Genomic DNA, 21,657 nt, shown 5'->3' on the forward strand with positions numbered 1-21,657 from the left:
GGAAATATTTAAAGTACACTGACATCAGTGGAAAAGGAGAAACGTAGACAAGAAAATCTATGCTGGGATTGTGGAAAGGAGGGCACAGTATGTAGACATGCTCTAATTTGGTGAAAAACGCCAAGGCCCGACAGTGATCCAAGCCAAAAAATATAAAAGCCCAAAATCAGTTCAATTTTTTCTTTTGCTGTTCTTCGTGTTATTAGTTTTCAAGGCATTAGCAGTAGTCACATTACTGGATGGTGGGTGTTCAGGATACTTTATTAACCATGATTTCGAGAGAAACATGGGACTCCTGCCAGGAGGATGGATCAACCAGAATCCATTATAACAGCGGGACCCCCTGAAATAATCACAGGATACCTCCAAGGAAGTCAAGCCAGGCTATGATGAAACATAGAGGAGGTGCAGTTTGACATTGTCAGTTCACTGGAATTATCCAGTACACTGGCAACGCCGTGGTTACATAAACATTAATCAGGCATTGACTGGGAGAAAAGCATGGCGACTTTTCATTCTGCTTGGTGTAAGGAAGAGAACGTTGTGACTACAAGCCATGGTGGGAGGACCATCACAAAGGAAGGACCTGTTAGCAAAGTATTTAGAATTTGGGATGTATTCTCATAGAAGGAAGCAAGACAGCTTGCCTATAGTAGAATATACGATTGTCCAATTGAGATGGTACAGTTTTTGCATTTAACATGGGCACATCTAGACACTTACGATAGTGGAGGATGCTGAGTTTAAGAATATCCGGAAAAAAATGTGAAGGGGTTAATTCAAAATTCTACATCCACTGTGCAGGGCCCCCATTTATTTGATACTCAAAGCCAATCTGTCGGTTAGATCTTGTGTGGACTATCGTGAAATACATCTAATTAAAGCAAGAACCGCTAACCATTGTCGATAATGTCAGAACTTATGGACCAAATACGAATGGCTACATATTTTTCAAAAAGTCTTTTACGAGGGCCGTTTAGTTTGTCAAGCATTACTTCAGGTGACGAGCTGAAGACAGCTTTTAACATCAGGTGTGGGCATTTTGAGTACTTAGTCATTCTGTTTGGACCCGGCAAGGCCCCTGTCACCTTCCTAATAAATGATGTGTTTGGAGATTAACTGGACACCTCTGTGATTACATACCTAGAAAACATCCTGTTTTTTCAGCAACTCTGGAAGAGCACTGTAGACACGTTCAAGAAATACCAGCAAGATTAAGGAAACACCAGTTTGAGGCCAAATTGAACACATTCCAACAAGATGTACAGATGGGTAAATTCCTAGGATGTTGAGTAGTGCTAGAAGGAACTATAGCGACCCTAAGAAAGAGGAAGCGGTGTTAAAATGCCCCTCAGCTACAAGTTCACGTAAGTCCAGACCTATGTAGGATTTTACAACTTATTGCAGCGGCTTATACATAACATCTTTGCTATCATACGTCTACTTAGCAAGCTCTCCCAAAAGGATGGGTAATTTGAATGGGGTAGTGAGCAAGAACAGGCATTTTCCTCGCTAAAGAATGTCTTCACTTATGCGCCAATTCTGGGATGCGCACATTTATTATTACCCTTTATTGCTCTACCAGATAGGTTTTCCTTGGCCATTGGTGCTACTTTGTGAGATGAGGAATCAGATGATATGTATCCATTGCACTGTTTTCAAGCAACCTCACTAGCTTGGAACAACACTGTACCATCTATGATGGGGAGCTATTGGGCTGCTAAAGAAGCATTTGTACAATGATTACCCTAACTAAAAGGCCCCAAAGGGCTGATACAAGTCTGGACAGATCATATGAATTTGATATTCTGAAGGTTCATACGTGTTTCAATCACTGCTATGTGAGGTGGATGCTGTTTTCTCAGGAATTATTCTTCAATGTCCTATCAGCTGGCACTTCAGCACAGAACCTCCAGCCCCTCATCAAGAATTATGGCCGGAGATGTGGCGAAAGAAGACATGGAACACAATAGTCTACCAGACCCAAGTGTTGGGGGATCATGCACAAATAATTAGTTGGGCGTGTTTTGGCAATATTGACTAAGGAAACTACGAAGGTGGATGCAGGAAAATGGCTTGCCCAGAAACTAGGAAAGGACAGAAGCATGAAAGGCAAATGTTTAGAGTGCAAGCATTATACTTGAGATTCTGGTTCTTAGACATGCTCATTAAAGTGGTGCCATGATGCACACCTGGCAGGTCACTAAGGGGTTAACAAAACTGTGCAATTAATATCTCAAATATTTTAGTAGCCTCAGATATACACTAAACATTATTTGCAGCCATGGGCGATGTGCACCAGATCAAAATTAACCAGAACAGTATGGACAAGACTGCTGTGTCCCTCGCATGCACCTATTATACCTGTGCAAAGGATCTCATTAGATTTCATGGTGGACTTTCCACTATCTAATGGCTTTAGCACATAATTGGTAGGATCATACACTTTAATTAAGTGGACATACTACCCATAGCATTAGTATTGGTGAAAATAGTAGTGAAAGAGGTGTGCATATGTAAGGCCTTTCGGAACCACTCATCTCAGACTGAGGTGCACAATGTATATCACACTTTTGCTCTGGCTTTTGTCAGGAATTACCAATAACTAGCAACAAATCACATTATCATCTTATCATCCTCAGTCTGATGACCAGAGAGAAAAAGCTAATTGGGCTATGTAACAAAATATGCAATGCTTTGAAAGATACATTCAGAATGGTTGTGATAAATAGCTTCCCATAGCCCAATTCACCTATACAACTTAAGCCACCCTTCTATCAACAAGCCACCTTTTTTGAATACCTCTAGATTTCAGAATGTTCCTTTCTATCTTACAGAACTTATAGTGTCACAGGCTCTTTTACATATTCAAGAGGTGCAGGTCACTCTCAAGAAGGTTATTGTACATGCAAAGAAAGCCAAGCAACGTTACAAGCAATTTGTTGACCGGAAACAGAAAGCAACCCCCACCATTGGATATTGGTCAGTTAGTCTGGTTATCCACCAAGTATCTCAAGGTACCCGGATTGTTCCCTCCGTTTGTCAACCCATTCAAGATCAGCGAAACGGTTATACCATACCCCTGGAATTTCCATCTTTTTGGCACATTTGGCAAGGTGCAAACCAGAACAAATCAATTGACTACAAAGAGAAATCAACATTGCAACCTAATCAATGCCAGATCTATATCCAAACACGCAACCGAGATCTGTGACCTACACTACGATGGGGGCATCGACATCCTATTCATGACAGAAACCTGGCTAGCTGAAAACTAAAAAGTCATACTACACAGCTGCCTAACTGATAACTTCAAATGTAAGCAGGAAAACAGAAAAGGAACAAGAGGGGGAGGACTCACAGTAGCCTACACAGAACACCTACAAATTAAAACTGCAGAGGCTTTCAACATTTAGAACTGTGAATTCCTCATCCTTCATCTAACCACATGCCCACAATCAAACCTTACATTCATACTCTTCTACAGGCTTCCAAACTACGACACTGCCTTCACAGACACCTTCATAGAAGCAGTCACTAATCTAGCCATCAAACATGATCATATGATGATTCTCGGGGCCTTCAACATATGGTTTGATGAAGAGAACCTCTACTTGCATAAAACCTTAATCAAACAAATGGAGACCATGAACCTTCGACAGATGGTGAAAGGAGCGACACACACACAGCAAGGCACACTTTGGATGCAATCTTTGCCCAAAAAAACTGCAACAGCGCCGCCCATCCAAATACTATGTGACCACCTCATCATCCCTTTTGTGATCCAAATACCATCAAACCCATCCAAAAATCTGATAAAATACCCACCAATTTGGAAAAGAAACTGGAAAACCATCAGGAACAGTAATCTAGAAGAACTAGAAACTGCGAAGCCAACAGCCATAACACTCAAAGAGAGTTATTGAAAATTGTAAATGAGATGAGAAACCCCCTGCGATGCAGCAACACACCAGTTCTCTCTCAAAAACTATCATCCAAAGTAGACCAATCGATCAAACAATACACCAGCTACCACCAGCCCCTGGACCGCAAAACAAAATGTGCTGCTGTCAACAGATGCAAAGAGAAAAACTAATACGCCTGGTTAAAAAAAGTAACAAGGCAAGTTCCCCAATGGACCCCTGCCTGCCGGACATCTATACATTCATCCTCAAACACAACACATCATTGGAATACTACCTGATCCTCTTCAATCAATCACTTACAACTGTGAGAGTACCAAGAGCATTCGAAACGGCCTACATCAAACCTATGCTCAAAGACATAACAGACAATGTGGAAGACCTCACAAACTATAGACCAATCTTCAACATCCTATACCCAGCAAAACTATTAAAAACCTATGTCTATGAACAACTACTGGAGCATGTTGAAAATAATCAAAGTAAGCCTCAGGCTCTTGAGAGGAACAGAGGCGGCACTAGTCTCAACATGGAATGTTCTTAAGATGAACACAGACTCCAACACCAAATCAGCACTGATATTACTGGCTCTCTCAGCTGCATTTGACACAGTAGGCCACAACATCCTAATAAAGAGACTGGAAGAAATAGGGCTCACTAACACAGCGCTGCTCTGGATAAAATCCTTCCTCTCAGAAAGAACAGAAACCGTTTGGTTAAAACCCTTGAAATCCAAACCATGGGACAACATCTGCAGAATACCCCAAGGCTCATTGAATCGCTGCCACTCTTCAACATCTACATGACACCGCTAATCAGCCTCATCAAAAAACTCAGACTAACATGCTACAACTATGTAGATAATATACAAATCATATTCAAATACAGTGAAATACAAGGAGAGAACACACCGCTAACAGAGTGTCTCAAGGAGCTCTACCGTCAGGAGAACATCAACAAACTCAAAATCAACCCAGACAAAACTGAAATCAAGATTGCACCTGAAGACAGAGGAAACAATCAGCAGATCCCATGCCCCATAGCACTAGGAAACCCATCAACACCATCTGCAGCTGTAATAAACCGTGAAACACTAGAACCCCAAGTTAATACGATAATCCAGAAGTGCTTCTTTCATCTACAAACAATTAAAACAATTCTACCATTCCTCTCATTCACACACAAAACACTGGCCATCATATCCCTCATCTTGTCAAGGATAGTTTATGCTAACAACATATACCTTGGAATGCCAGACTACCTACTAAGGAAACTGCAAGGAATACAAACTGCAGCAGCCAGACTTCTCCTTAAACTCACATCACACCAGCTCTTAGGGTGCTAGATTGGCTTGCGGTCAAAAAAAGGATCACTTTCCAAACAATGAGAACCTTGCGATCCTGCAACAACATCTGCCTAGAACCCAAACAATACAGAAAGAAAAAACTGGGTGGCTCAGCATTCTCCTGCTTAGCCGTGAAACTATGAAACTCCCGTCACAGGATTATACAAACTATGGAGGACCATACACAATTCACAAAACATCTTCAAACTTGGCTCTTCAGCTCTGAATACAATAAAACCAACTGAACAGTGCCTGCACACCTCTTAAGCAAACAACTACTGAAAAAAGGAAAAGTAGAACAAAAACAATAGAGGAATGAGGACTGGGACTGGGAAGAGAGACCTTGAACAGAGATGCCGCTTCTCCCCCCCCACCCACTAAAGAGGGACTACTAAGAAGCAGGAGAAGCTGGTAGGCCCAATACGATTAGGCCAGGGAAGGACCCTCAAGATGTGAAATCAAAAAGAAGATATCGAGGCTGAGTACCCCAAAAGGAAATACACCAAATGCGGGTTCAAAAGATACACAGATCTTTATTCGACAACTGAACAGTTTCAAAGGACAAAGCAACAGATAGCTGTCAGGCCCTCAGTACAACACAGCCAAAACCAGCCCTGTTTGGTGTGTTCAGTGAGTGGGACTATACAGTAAAATAGTCGTGCCTTTTATACCGTGTATAATCTGATGTTCAGCCCACTTGCAGGTTAATGAATCTCAGATCTAGAGTTCGTGCCGAGTTCGTTCCTAATTTATGCATCTATACATTTAGGGGTTATCCTTAATACATTCGCCAACAAGTTACAATAGCAACAGTGTGTCTTCAGATTTCACGTTGAGCCTTTGCACATATCTTTATACAATATAGTAAAACAAGTGTTCACATAAGATGCTCAAACAGTATTGTGCACAATATATGTTCATAGATTAGCTTTGTTGGCACGGATAATCCTCTATACACAGGTCAATGAAGGACAAGGTCTCAGTACATGACCTTAACATTTGGCCTGCAGGCAGTTTACACATTAACTCGTACAAAGAGGTCAAGACGGCCATGTTACATTCAAAATGACACTGTCCACCATCTTAGAACACAGGGTGACTTTAGTGAGAGAATCTAAAATGGCGGATGAACCTAAAATGGAGGCTAATACTGATCTAAGGTCAGGACCTTGCAACGCGGACTTCTTTCGCAGAGCGACTGGGCTTAGGCCAATATATACAATAAAGGTGGCACGATATGGTTTCCCGTTCGACAAACCCTCCTTTTGGCCTAAGCCAATCGCTAAACTATGTCTAGTCACTTTAAGCCAATCGCTAAACTATGTCTAGTCACTTTACGAACAACTCCACATCTCAATGTCCATACACCCTGAATCACCATCGGGGATAGCAATTGCCATTAGATCGGTTACTAGGATTTCCTTCAGCACATAATCATTGGAGCTCTTGTCTGGGGCGTATACCTTGTGTCCTAATGTACCCATTGCCTGTGTGCAACATCCCCCTAGCATCGAACATATACCAGGAAGACACTGTATACAGCAACAAAGGAACAACAGAATTCCCAAAATGATCAGCAAGACCGAAAGTACCTTCCAACCCCAAGATCGCAAGGAGTCCCAGAACCAAGCGCTAAAATCCCAGTTTCCCTCAGGAACATGCACTTCTGAACTTAGGAAATGCAGATTCTGTATTGCCTTGAAGATAGTTGGGGAGGAATCTGACACGAAAACACAGCAAGGGGACCCCACTAATTTACATACCCCTCCACGTTCAGCCAGGATGACATCTAATGCCATCCGGTTCTGAAGTCCTACCAACCTTATTGCTTTCTGTTCTAAAGTCATATTATAGAGTATGTCAGTGGTCCGGTTGATGGTTCTCTCCAGCACTCTCGCTAGTCTCCTGATATCTTCAGAGTTCATTATTTGTCTCCAAAATGGCACAAAGGACTTAGCTACATTGCCCAAAATTTGCGCTGAAGTGTCACCGCCGCGGACGAGCCTTTGAAACCTCTACAGTACTGGCTATGAATACCCTGGGTAACAGGATCCCTAAATAACAAGTTCCCTGCCAATCCCTGGGTAACCATGGAAATGCTATATTACCGCAAACAAAATAGACAGGTTCACCTACATACAAAGGTCTGTCTTCCCCAGTCAAATTCGCAACGTTGGCGCAACCTTTGAAATTACCCATTGAATGAGTACCATTCCTCTGTATGCAGAAAGAAACTGAATCGGGGCTATGATTAATAGTGTAAGAAGGAGGCGTGGCATCCTTATTGCTTATAGGAGCCATTTTAAAAGAAATCAAGGATTGAAATGGACGAGACAATCTATCGGAAGGCCTAATAGAAGCAACGTTATTCTTACTCCTATTTGCAAAGAGCGAGCATCCCAAGGGAGTCAAAACACATTTTTCAAACTGATTCAAATTAGTCCCATCAAAGTTCCCTGAGATGCTACTGTTCCAGCGACCAAAGAATAGTGCTCTAGGAGAAGCTTAGCATGCAGTTGTCAAAGGTAAAGGATGAATATACCAACCTAGCCCCTTATTCCCGTGTTACGGTAAATTTGAGCAGAACCAACAGTTGGACTTATTAAAAATGGCATGTGTAGCATTCATGATAAGTAATAGCGTAATGTTATGCTATCTCTGTCTATGCTGAGAGTCCCTAGCAGATGCACAAAAGGAGTAGAAACAGTAGGTACATTTTTAGTCGGCAACAAATTCTCAAGCGGATGTACTTCTTCTAGATACCAGAAGCATAGAACAATGACTATTATAAAACCAATTAACATTATCACAAAGCAGCAGTACGTTTTCGGGGCCCACATAGTTAAATGTTCATTTCCGTAACTGGTCACACAGTCTTTTCCCTTTTCCATATGAGCGGGAGCGGTTGCAGGCATTGTAGTCTTCAAATGAAAAAACACCAATGTTTTTAGTTGGCCACCTCCAGGCTGAGCGTCTTCTTAGTCCTTCCACAAACCCTAGCCAACAGAATGCCCTTTTTCAGACAATTGATCAGACCAAAAAGCAAGCCCTTGATGACTTTCTTCTTCTCCGAGCGCACAGCCGAACCGTGCCATAAGTCTATTTCCTTGGACGCAGATCGTACCTTGCGATCCCTGGTACTGATTGATCCGTGAACAACGTGTCGTCACTTCCCACTGGAAGCGTCGAATGAGCAGAAGCAAGGTTCGAGATGCAAATGGGGATTGCCTCAGGAAACAAAATGGTTGAAGAGTGTGGGGGTGGAATGGCTGTTTCCCCAGACGTCACAGGATCAGGGAGAATGCCCGACACACTTTCAATGCCAGTTACTGCTTCGGGATCATTGGTTGCAGTACTGGTGAGGGGTTCTGTTTCTTCTGTATCGTATGGCACTGGGTGTGGAATTTTCTTGGTGTGTGTCGCATGGATCCAATTTTTCCGGCGTGCCACTCGCACCGCAGTCCGTGTGACCAGTAGGGGATGATCGCTCGAGGGCCTTTACAAGGACCCACTCCCCAGGTCGTATGCTGTGACTGGGGTCCTCATATCGTACAGGTAAAGCCTCTCGCACCTGGTGATAAATCAAATACAAGTTTTTAGTCAACTGGCTACAGTAATCTGAAAGAAGTACATTTTCAACATTTCTCAAGGAATGGCATTTTGGAATGTTCCAGATATTAGCAGGTCTCCCCATTACCATCTCAAAGGGAGAGAGCCCAGTCTTAGTTTGAGGGGTTGTACGCATTGATAACAACACGATCGATAAGGTTTCCGGCCATTTTAGTTTGGTGCAGGCACACGTCTTAGCGAGCTTGTTTTTGATGATGCCATTGTGTCTTTCCACTATTCCGGCAGTGTATGGCCGAATGGAACCGTTTATCAATCTGTAATCCCATGCATATCTGCAGAATTACAGCAGCGATAAAATATGGACCATTGTCCGACCAGATAACTCTTGGTAGCCCGAACGTTGGGAAGTACTCTTTTAACATAGTTTTTGCAGTAGTCATGACTGTAGCGTCTTTAACAGGAAAACCCTCAACCCATTTGCTAAAAGCACAGATGACAACTAATAAGTACTTTAGGTTGTTACATCGTTCAATTTCAATAAAATCAAAGTGTATAACCTCGAAGGGGACAGAAGGTGGACCAAAACTTCCCATAGGAGTTGATGTGCCCTTTCCCACATTATGCTGCAAACAGATCATACACCCCTGAACGAAGCGTTCAGCTACTTTAGAGATTTTATCGTTTACCCATACTATTTCCAACATCTTTGTGCTTTTTCCAACATCTTTGTGATCTTGCAGGCACATATATGTGTGGGACCATGAGCCATAACAACCATCATCATAATGTATGCGTCAGGAAGTAGCCATTTCCCTTCAACTCTGTCCACCCAACACCATCATCAGCTTCCCCAAGCCCTCAGCCCATTTCTTAGACTCTTCTAATGTGGCATCGGCTTGGATATCCCTTACAGAATCAACACCCTCATCCATTGTACAGGCATTTGTGGCTTCCCTCGAAGTATACATGTCTGAAGAGAGATCAGTGGCAGTCTGTTTAGCTATCTAATCAGCAAAAGCGTTGGTCTTTTGATGCGCTGCAAATTTTACGATAGCTAGCTCAGTAGGGAGCGCAAGCGCTGAGAGTAGCTGTACTATCAGGGAGCCATGCTGGATCTTTGTACCATGTGAAGTTAAGAACCCTCTTTCCGACTAAAGTCTCCCAAAGTTGTGAACCACCCCAAAGGCATACTGACTGTCAGTGTATATGTTCACGGTAAGCCCTTCGGAAAGTTCACAAGCTCTTGTCAATGCTATAATCTCTGCGACCTGCGCAGAGTTATGTGTGATTCTCTTGGTTTCCACGACTGTGCTCAATGTAGTGATTGCATAAGCAGCTGTGGATGTACCATCCGGAAGTTTGAAGCAGGAGCCATCGCAAAACAGCTCCCCTTGTGGACTGCTCAAAGGAGTATCTTTTAGATCAATTCTACCCTTTGTCTCTTGTTTGGTAGTGTAAAGGCAGTCGTGTGAGTCTTCGTCACTGCAAGCAGTACCTTGCGGGAAAGGCAAGAGTTCAGCCGGATTAAGAACACAACACCTCTTAATTTGAATGTGTGGTGCAAACAAGATCAATTAATATCTCGTCAACCGTGCGGAAGTGAGGTGTTGGGTTTGAGTTCTGTTCAGCAGAACATCCACAGAGTGAGGTACCATCAGGGTTAAAGCATGGCCTAGGACCATTCCCTCACTCTGTTTTACAGACGCAGAAGCAGCAGTGACAGCTTGCAAACATCTTGGTAAAGCTCATGCTACAGGATCAAGGGCGGAAGAAAAGTAACCGCATGGCCTATTCTTCCCTCCACGTTCCTGCGTTAATACAGCCAAAGCACATCCATCACATTCATGCACAAACAACACAAAGACCTTTTCATAATTTGGTGTGCCCAAAACTGGTGCCGAGCATAATGCAATCTTGAGCAAATCAAATGCACGCTGGTGCTCTATGTTCCATGGCAATGGCGAACAAATGCCCTTCTTCGTCAAAGCCAACATCGGCTTAATCGTTAATGAAAAGTTGGGGATCCACTGCCTACAGTAAGAAGCCATTCCTATCCAGGCTCTAACTTCTTTCTGTGCATTTGGGACAGACATGCTAGAAATGTGTTTTATCCGTTCAGGCGTCAATCTTCTTCCCTCCTTTGACAGGAGATAGCCTAATTAGACAACCTCCTGGCAACAATATTGAATTTTTTTAAGCAAAGATTTATGTCCATGTTTAGCCAGGTGAATAAGTAACAACACAGTGCCCTCCTTACAAGCGCTTTCTAAATCAGCAGCTAAACGCAGGTCATCAACATAAGTAGAGGGCAACTCAAGGGTATCAAGCTGTTCTTTCAAAGCCCTACTATAGATGCTCGGACTTTCCGTGTAACCTTGCGCTGCACAGGTATATGTGAAGGAGCGTCCCCCTAAGGTGAACGCAAACAAGTATCTACTATCCTTGTGTATAGGAATACTAAAGAAAGCATTCTTTAGATCTACAACACTAAAGTGAGTAGCTGAAGCCGGGATCATAGTTAATATCGTCATCATATCAGGCACAATTGGAAATTGTGGAGCGACGATCTTATTGATGGCACGCAAATCAATTATGAAACGAAAGGGAATTGCATTATCACCTTTCTTGATTGAACACGGGTAAAATAAGACTATTGTACAAACTACTTGCAATTTCCGCAATCACCCCTCGATGCACAAAATCTGAGACGATGCATTTCAAAGCTTGCTCACCATCGATCGAGATCTTATACTGTGGAATACGTGCCAGCTTTACTCCACGTTTCAAGACGATTTTAACAGGCTCAATTTGCAAAACGCCGACATCATTGTCGTCAATTGCCCACAAACACTCGGGAACATCACTAAATTCTGGCAGCAAAGGTCTAGTCAAGAATTGAGAAACAGAAAGTTGCTGTGGTGAAATCGTCAAACGCACTCCATCAGAAGAAAAATGAATTACCCCATTTAATTCCTTCAACAGATTCAACCCCAGCAAATTCTCTCCACAATTCGAAGTCAAAAGGAATGGACAATGGTCAGTAAAGGGACCCAAAGAAATAGGTACCGGCGAAGAAACTGGTCAGACAACTGGTGTGCCAGAAAACCCTACAGAAATGTTAGTTTGCCCTGTCAGTGGAATGTTTGGAACCTGAGAATGATCAATGGAGCACTTCTGTGCCCCTGTATCTACTAAGAATAGATGTTTCCTATTTCCCACTATCATTTCAACGTAGGGACCTTTCTGATTAACGGGAATAGGCGTCGGTTCCAAACCCTGCTTCAGGCAATCCTAACGAAACAGAATATCTTCAAAAGGAAGTTCTTCAGAGAGGAAAGCTGCAGAAGGATGATTGAATATGTTTCTAGTATCCACACTTGGTGCCTGATTATCCTGTGAAAAAGGTTGCTGTGAATCTTGTGTAAACTGACCTCTACCAGGCCCTCCTACACCCGGGCGACCTCTGGATCGTCTACCCATATTCCCAAATGTGTTATTTGACCTCTGTCGGAGGATCGGGCATTGTGCACGCCAATGACCCTCTTGCCTACAATAGGCACACTGGTTAATGTTTACAGGATCCAAGGGCACATTTCTTTGAGGAACATACTGACCTCTAATTTGTGAATTAACCAATAACCCCCTCTAAGGCCTCTAACAATTTGCTGTAACAATACTTTTGTCTTTAAATCACCTTTTCTCTTTTTGAATCTTTCCTTTTCATTATTGACACGATTCTCATAGTACTGAGCCATGTGCAGTACTTCTGATTGTGACTTCGCTTGCCAAGCGCTCTCGGAAGACATGATTTGCGACTGGATGTCAGGCAGTAATCCACACACAAATTTGTCTACAAATTATCTTTTCCCAGACTCTGTGCCTAAGTCTTGTCCACTGAAATCCGAGAATACCTGTTCAAACCGGTTAAAGAACTCGGTAGCACCCTCACACTTCCCTTGGACATAGGCGGTAAGCTTGTCCCAAATAATTCTCTTTTCGGGAATTATAGTTTTCAATTTCGCAACTATTCTGTCAGGCAAAGTTAGTATCACCTGAGGCGGTCTTTCACCAGCTGGCCTTTCTCCATCGAGTCTAATTATGTTAGCCCATCTATCTCCTAACCCTGCTACATCATCTGTAGTTCTAACCTGTTTCCACAAATCTACGGGCAGGAGTACAGAAAATAACAGATAAATATAACTTAAAGTGAATACTGAGGATTGCAAAACAGACTCTATTTCTTTATAGAACTCTGTCGGATTTTTCCTAATGTCAGGAATAGATTGCCTAATGGTGTTCACTTCCTGTCTTGAGAACGGGACGTGAACAAACTGCGGAACATAATGTGCAGGAATATTCTGAGCAGCTGCACCTGTTGCAAGATTAGTCGGAATCTTAACTTTTGGGACAAATGTTGGAGGAATCTCTCTCATAGGCAACTGAGAAGTAGGCAACTCCGAAAGCTTACTAAGCAACAGAGCCAAATCGTTAAATCGAGCGCTAAAGCAGCCAAAGAAGTGTCAAGTGAAAAAGCTCTCTTGTAAATACTCAATAACTCTGTGGGATACCAAATCTTACTTTTTACACACTCATCCTGTAGGTATTCTACCATTACCTGTATCACTTTCCACTGCATTTCTGGTGTATACTGACTATACGTGTCATATACTTCAACTGGAGTTATCAACGTATCTGAGATCCATCTAATTGCGTCTTTCGTGCAAATTCGCATTTCCTCAGATATCGATTTGCGACAAGGAAGGAACCGTTTCTGCACATACATAATGTCCAAACTATCTCCATCTTCATCCTCATTCTGTAACCTTTCCAACTCCTTTCTATACTCAAATACCCTCTCAACATGCTTTTGTACTTTCTCCGCAGTGTCTCCAGAGAATGCTAAGGTGTTCAGATCCCTCAACCCTTGTGGTAGATCTGCATCGTTTAACCTGTCCCACATTACACACAAATGAATCCCTAATCCAACAATAAAAACATTCTTCTCAGGAAAATTGTCCATATTAAAAAGTGTGGCAAAAACATTAGCTTGATCACCCTTCTCAATAGAATGCTTAGCCCACGCAATCAACTCACGCTTCTTCTCTGGAGGTACAGTATTACGAGTGACAACCCTTGATCCCGCTCCCTGATCTTCTACAAGCGGTTTAGGACCACTCGGAAGAGGCAGAGTAGGCATGTTCAACGAAGGTGCTATCACTGGTACAACAGGCAAACGTGCAGGAGCAGGTGGAGGAGCAGCGACAAAAGGGGGACCAACAACTGGAGGAGGAGGAACAATAGGAGGTGCAACAGGAGGAGGAATAACAGCAGGAAGAGGCAAACCAGCAGGAAGAGGAACATACGGAGGTGGCGCAGTGGCACCAGGCCTTCGTTCATTTAACAATTTATCGATAAGTTCATCGGAAACATGAAAGTCTTTAGAAGGATAGATTTTCTGATACCAAGTGGTGAGAAAGCCCTATCCATATTCCTAGCTGACTCAGACTGTTTATCTTGGTCATATAACAACGCTTTTTTGGCGTTCGTCTTATGACGGCGCGCATGTTTTTCTCTACTCTTAAGCTGTGTAAGGCTTCTTTCTTCCAATTCTGTAACACGTCAAATGCTGCAGGTCTAGCCTTTTTCTTTAATAATATAGATTCTAAATACTCAATACGAGGGATTTCAAAACTACCATTGATTGGCCACTGAAGTTCGGAAGCATGTCTAGTTTGTCTGTGCCAAATATCATTAAACACTATCCTACCAATGCCATGCTTACAGTACGTAGTACAAGCCGGCGACCCCTGACGTGGCGCCGGACGGCTAAATTCCAAAGATTGTCTATCGCTGCGGAATAACGCCCTGAAGCAGGCAGACAATTTCCCAGGCATATCAGAATACTGGTGTTACCTGGTCAGTAATTGAACTTGCGAGTGCAATGCACCAAAAAAATGATCAGGATACTTAAGAATCGGGTCACGACTCACCTGATCAAGCCTAAGGAGGTCCGATCAGATTTCAAAGTTTTCTCTAACAAATTTTACCTCGTGTTTGGTGATTTCAGCAAATCTGCCCACCTCGATAAATAGACCCTCGTCAAGATGCCGACTCGGACCGTGTGCTCACCGTCCAGGGATCAGGCGGTGCAGCGCTGCTGAGGTGTCGCTTCTCATTCAGGAAAGGGGCCCCTTTTACACCGTCCGATCCCGTTCCGATAGCCGCGTCAACCTTCAACAAGCTGGCATCAATCTTGAGGGTCCCTATTCGGGTGCCATCTGTGAAAGCAAAAAGAATATATCGAGGCTGAGTACCCCAAAAGGAAATACACCAAATGCGGGTTCAAAAGATACACAGATCTTTATTCTACAACTGAACTGTTTCAAAGGACAAAGCAACAAACAGCTATAAGGCCCTCAGTACAACACAGAGAAAACCAGCCCTGTTCGGTGTGTTCAGTGAGTGAGACTGTACAGTATAATAGTCGTGCCTTTTATACCATGTATAATCTGATGTTCAGCCCACTTGCAGGTTAATGAATCTCAGATCTAGGGTTCGTGCCGAGTTCGTTCCTAATTTATGCATCTATATATTTAGGGGTTATCCTTAATACATTCGCCAACAAGTTACAATAGCAACAGTGTGTCTTCGGATTTCACGTTGAGCCTTTGCACATAGCTTTACACAATATAGTAAAACAAGTGTTCATATAAGATGCTCAAACAGTATTGTGCACAATATATGTTCATGGATTAGCTTCGTTGGCACAGGTAATCCTCTATACACAGGTCAACGAAGGACAAGGTCTCAGTACATGACCCTAACTTTTGGCCTGCAGGCAGTTTACACATTAACTCGTACACAGAGGTCAAGCCGGCCATGTTACATTCAAAACGACACTGTCCACCATCTTAGAACACAGGGTGACTTTATAGAGATAATCTAAAATGGCGGATGAACCTAAAATGGCGGCTAATACTGATCTAAGGTCAGGACCTTGCAACGCGGACTTCTTTCATGGAGCGACTGGGCTTAGGCCAATACATTAAAAAAAGGTGGCACGATACGGTTTCCCGTTCGACAAAGGGAACCGGGGGAGTGGAAAATCAGGGAAGGGAGACTCTCAGCCTAAGCGTACCCCCACTGAGGACCAACAATTGAACAGGAATAATGCACCAGACCACCCCAAATAGATAATAGACAACACCCATAGGGTATCGAGAAAGATGACTAACCATTCCCTGCGGATTCCCCTTAGGGCAGTGAACACGTCACCTAGACAGACATAGGGTATGTACTAAGAAATGAGACAGCTTAACGAATTATGAAGAATCTTAGTAATCACTACTCATGAGGTGGCAATCAAGGTCAAAACTATAAAGGGCAATTAGGAGGGAGACAAAGATCACGACTGCCACAGGTGACGCTGTTAGATAAATTACATGCGTAGGAAAAGTGACACACTTGGATGGATGTGAAGGATAAGGAATCAGACACACTTAGGTAGATTTACGGGGTAGGAAACATGATGCAATTAATTGGATTTCCATGGTTGTGTTTGACACACTCAGATTGATTCCTGAGGTTTGAGGTGTGACACACTTAGGTGGATTTTAAGGGTGGAAGTAATCGTGCAGTCAGGTGAATTTCAGGGGTGGGAGATATGATGAATGTGGATGGATTTCCAGGGGTCAGGGGGTGTCTTGATATGTTTGGATTGATTCCTGGGGTGAGAGATGTGGTGCACTTGGGTGGATTTGAGGGTGGGAGGTGTGGAGCACTTGGATGGATTTCCAGGACCTTCACCAACAATCCATACTAATAAACTCACTCCTCTGCATGCACCTCTAAAATTCTGGCCTTAACACAACCAGACCTCTGCAGTACCACATATACTTAACAACACTACAACAACCAAACAAACCCCACATAATCTCGCAAAACAGCACATGGTGTCGCTTGGACATAAACAGGTGAAGAAAGCTGATGGAGAAAGAAAAAGAAACTGCCAGACTAGACTAGACAAACAGGTGGGGATTTCTGGGGATTTCTGGGCCGAGAGCCTGAGGGCCCTTTTCTCATCCAGGTGTTAAGTAGCAAAAAGGACGTTAAAAGGCTTAACGACCTTTTTGGTACTTAAGACCTATCCTGAAGGTGGCACATTCTTCCGAAGTCAGAATAAATGCGCCACTTTCGGAATACATGTGGCGGTTGCTAGGATGGGTTGGAAACCAATCTAGCAACCACCACATTCGTAAACTGGCTTTTTGGAAGCCTATTCTTGTGGCACGCCTCCAGTTTAATATGTGCGCTAAACTAGCACACATTTACGGTACCCTTTTGGAGCCGTTAAACTGGAGGAGTGCCACAAGAACCCTTTTCTGGTGTAAATGGAAGTGTCCATACACCCGTGTTTTATATGGACACTTTCATGTACACCACAGCAAACAGCTTCAACGTTGCTGCAACGGTGAAGCTGCTTGCTGTGGTGTACATGAACATGTTCATATACAACACACGGGTGTATATGAACACTTTAATTTACACCAAAGCGAGAATCTTCAACGTTGCATCCTGCAAAGTTGAAGCTGCTCGCTTTAAATGAAAGTGTTCATATACACCGCACGGGTGTATAGGAACACTTTTATTTATACGAGCAGCGCATTGGTTTAAATTAAAGTGTTCATATACACCACAGGGGTGTATATGAACACTTTCCTATACACCTAATTAACCAGCATCAACATCCTGCAATGTTGAAGCTGCTCACTTTGGTGTATAGGAACTGTGTTCTCGGCAGATTGGATTGCGCCCGTAACACCTTAGAAGAGGCGCAATCCACACAGATTGCTGTCGTGCTCTATGAGGACCCCCATGCCCACTTGAGAATAGTAGTGGAGCCTGGGCGTCCTCTTTTGGCGCAGTGAATCATGCTATTTGGCACCTTCACTGCGCCAAGTTGAGAATAGGCCCCTGAGAGTCCTACCAAATGCTCACATTCCGTAGGAAGGGAGAGTCAGATTTGGGCTGGTTTTGGGGCTGGCTACTTTTCCTATGTAGTTTCTTGGAAATGGAATATCTGATCTATGTGAAATTAGTACCCGGCGAGGAACAATCAGATTGTTACAAACTATCTAATTGGCCCTCGCTACCTGGGTGGGAAAGACTCTGAAGTGGTCCGTTTAGAGAGCAGAGTCCCGCAGGGTTCCTTTTGTTTCTTCCTGGGACGACAAGGAAAGGCGAAGGGACTACATGTAGACCCTCTCCATGGTCCCTAGTGGCCATTTCGAGTTGAGAAATGCTTTCACTGCCATTTTTCAAGACAAGAAAAAATGCCATTTGTACCCGAGTGTGATGTGCCGGGGTACTAATAGCAATAGAACCCTCAGGGGGGGGCAATACTGGTCTGGCCATGTCTACACTTTTACAGCTATGAATTTACCACATGTTTCAAATATATAGTAACACCAATTCCTTTTTCACTCTAATACACTTATATTGACAAGGAACACACTATTTCGTCAATATTATAATCACAATTGCAATCACATTTCTGGGGAAAGGGATGTGCAAAGATTGAGATTCTGTGCATAAACTAAAAAAAAAAAAAGTTCCATTATGCACAGAAATTACAGCAGAATCAAATAATTGAAAGCAAAAAAAAAAAATAGAATGATGCTACATCCATGTCTGTCAACATGCATGTTTCAAACCTCCTTAAAAACAAGTGGTAGGGATGTTCATCAGGGTGCGATATACCGCATGAATAGACTTTGTTAACAACACTGATTAGCTACAATATACCTCAATCATAAGTATTCAAGTCTGACAATACATTGGTTCCTAGAGCAAACTCAATAATATCCAGGTTATTACTTACCATCAAAAACAGCTTATTTTATCTCCTTGTGATCTTCCCTCAACACGTTGTGTTCTAGACACCAACCACCAATGAGAAACACAACAATATTTAAAAAAACAAAACTGTAAAACACTTGATGATTGTTTTCATAATAGCCATAATCTCATTTACAACACATTACAGAGGCTGTTATTAGTATGTGTACTTCTTGGCAATGATGTGTGCACAGTCATATTTCATATAACACGTGTTAAGAGCTGTCACTTACTTAAAATGCTTCTCTTTATTGTCCTTGAATTATGTTATATTGGTGTCTTGACTGCACATAATTGATCTTTACCTCCTATAAATGAAGCATACATTTGATTACAACAATATGCATTGTTATGTTTTATTAATGTCCGTTAACTAACAACTAATTAAATATCTCTCTACTTAGCGTAACTTTCATTGCCCCTTTATCTCAACAAAGTTAATATTATTTGCATAGCCCTGAAATCAAAATAGGTTCTCCAATGAATCATTAGTGTGGCTCTGTAATTCTGCGTGTCGTTAGATGACACTTGCTAATCTCTGAATGCCAGACAATTTTGGCATTCCTAAAGCACTTCTAACACGACAGATTTTCCAAGGAGCTTTCAAGTTACATTGATATACTGCCATCTAATTACACAGGCTAGCATGTCAATGCCATCTGGTGTAGAATGTTACTTTGCTTTTCTAAGAGTATACTTGGTCAGCAGTGTTGGCCATGATGATAACGGGAATGAAGAGTAGATTTAATTGATGCTCATGAATTATTTCTATGCCCGTATTTGCTAGCCTATGAGCGTAACTTCACATGCAAATTGACTTCATATGTAGTATTCAATAATCTGTCCGGGTTCATTACCACTCACAATTGAAACAATTTTGCTGTCAAACAGACTTGATAAACCCATCACATCTTATAATAAAATTCTATTACTGTGGCTACTGGGAACCACTATGTTTGTTCATTCAACCCAGATTCAGTTTTTTCTAAATGGTATATCCAACATTGTCCTTTTTCTCGGAGTATACATTTTTCATCACCTCCTCTTACCTCCTCTTACATTTTTCTATGTCAAACCATTCCACAACTTCTGAATTGTGTCCTTGTGTTATATAGTGTTGTACTAGTAGTTTGGTTATATCTCCTCTTTTGAAGTTAGAGAGGTGTTCAACTACGGTGTCCAGTCAAATGGTCGAAAATAAAGGATCGAATGACCATTTGATCGACAGTCAAATGGTCGAAAAAAAAGGTTGAATTTTGTTATTTATTTATTTATATATTTTAGTTTGGGTTGGTAGAAAAATGTTTTTAATAAAGAAAACGGGGGGTTGGAGGGGGAAACCCCCCATAAAAAAAATAAAAAAAATCGACCATTTTTTTCGATCATTTTAGTGTCGATCAAAAGGCATTCGATCCTTTTGTTTTCAACCATATGACCTACAACCTTCAAGTACAAGTTTGGTGATTTTGTGAAGTCATACCTACATATAAACTTTTACATGGGCAAATTATGGCATATGACACATGTTTGGCTAGGCAGTTGAAGAAAACACTCTGTTTCCAAGTCATATTGTTGTATTCAAAAGATTTAGACATTGGCCCTCACTATAACTCTGGCGGTAGCCGTGCCCTTATCAAGGGCACGGCTGACGCCGGAGTGGTTTTTTTTCTGGCACCCGCGAATGGGCAGTAACCTGCTCATGCCGAGTTTGGTGGACCCGGTAATTGCCCATTCGCGGGTGCCGTTATGGCCAGCCTCCCGATCCCCATTCTTCCCCATAGGGCAGAATGGGGGTCGGGAGCATGGTTGCACCGGCACCGTTTGTAACGGTGCCGGTGCAATCATGAGTTCTGCTTGCGGCTGCCGGTATGCACGCCTGGTCAGACCAGGTGTGCAGTCTGGCACCGGCGAGCAGAACTCGTAGTGTGGTGGAGAGGTAACAACGGCGCCGGTAGCACTACGAGCGCCGTTGTTGCCTTTCCGCCACACTCATAATGAGGCCCATTGTGTATCTTTATCATTAATTCAATATCCACATGGATAGTGGACATGTACTTGTGGAATCCCTGATGATGCAATCCAAGTACATTGTATATTTCCAAATTTAGGATACATTTTCACCAACTTTTGTTGAATATTCATCCGTCTTTTTTAGTGCAAACTGAGATTTTGGTAGTTTCTTTCCACAAACTTCTACTAGGTGTCAATACTTACCACCTGACTGACCTTATTTCTAACTTAGGAAAATGTGGAAACCTAAACCATGCTTTTCTCAGTACTTTTCTCAGCCTGTTTATTAAGGCAAAGTTCTCTGTAACAATAATGTACATGTCAATATGTTTGATTAATTACTTTTCTTTTAATGTAATCTTCAAGATACTGATATGCTTTTCAAAATCCGATATGAATGTTCAGTTCAACTCACAATAAAACCAGCTCACAAATGAGGAGGTATAGTAATTATAGAGACAATCAAATAATATACAGACATTTCGAGACAATGAAATAATGCTTTTTATAAAAATAAATGATTTCAATCCAATTGTACCTGTTCAATTGTCTCTAAAGCAAAAACGTTATTGATTATACGTGAAAGGGAAGTCTCAATTTAATCAAACAGAATCCAGTAGTGCCTGCTGTGTATGCATTACCCAAGATACATACAAATGCATAAGATCCACCAAGAAGACCAATTAGAGCTTGTCTCAATGCACTCTTAGACGATGTGTTGATAAATTCCTCAAGACCTAGTTTTGTGCTGGAGAAAATACACATGATTCTAATAGTGGAAAAGGCTCCATTTGGTGTAAATAAAGTACCTTTGCTCCGGATAGATGTGGAATCCCTTTTATGATAATATCCCACAAGCACAGTACCTGGATGTCCTGATAACTTGCTTAAAACAAAAAAACATGCCCGCAA

Source organism: Ambystoma mexicanum, chromosome 3p (genome assembly GCF_040938575.1).
Source record: "Ambystoma mexicanum isolate Mex_15411 chromosome 3p, UKY_AmexF1_1, whole genome shotgun sequence".
Lineage (NCBI taxonomy): Eukaryota > Metazoa > Chordata > Amphibia > Caudata > Ambystomatidae > Ambystoma > Ambystoma mexicanum.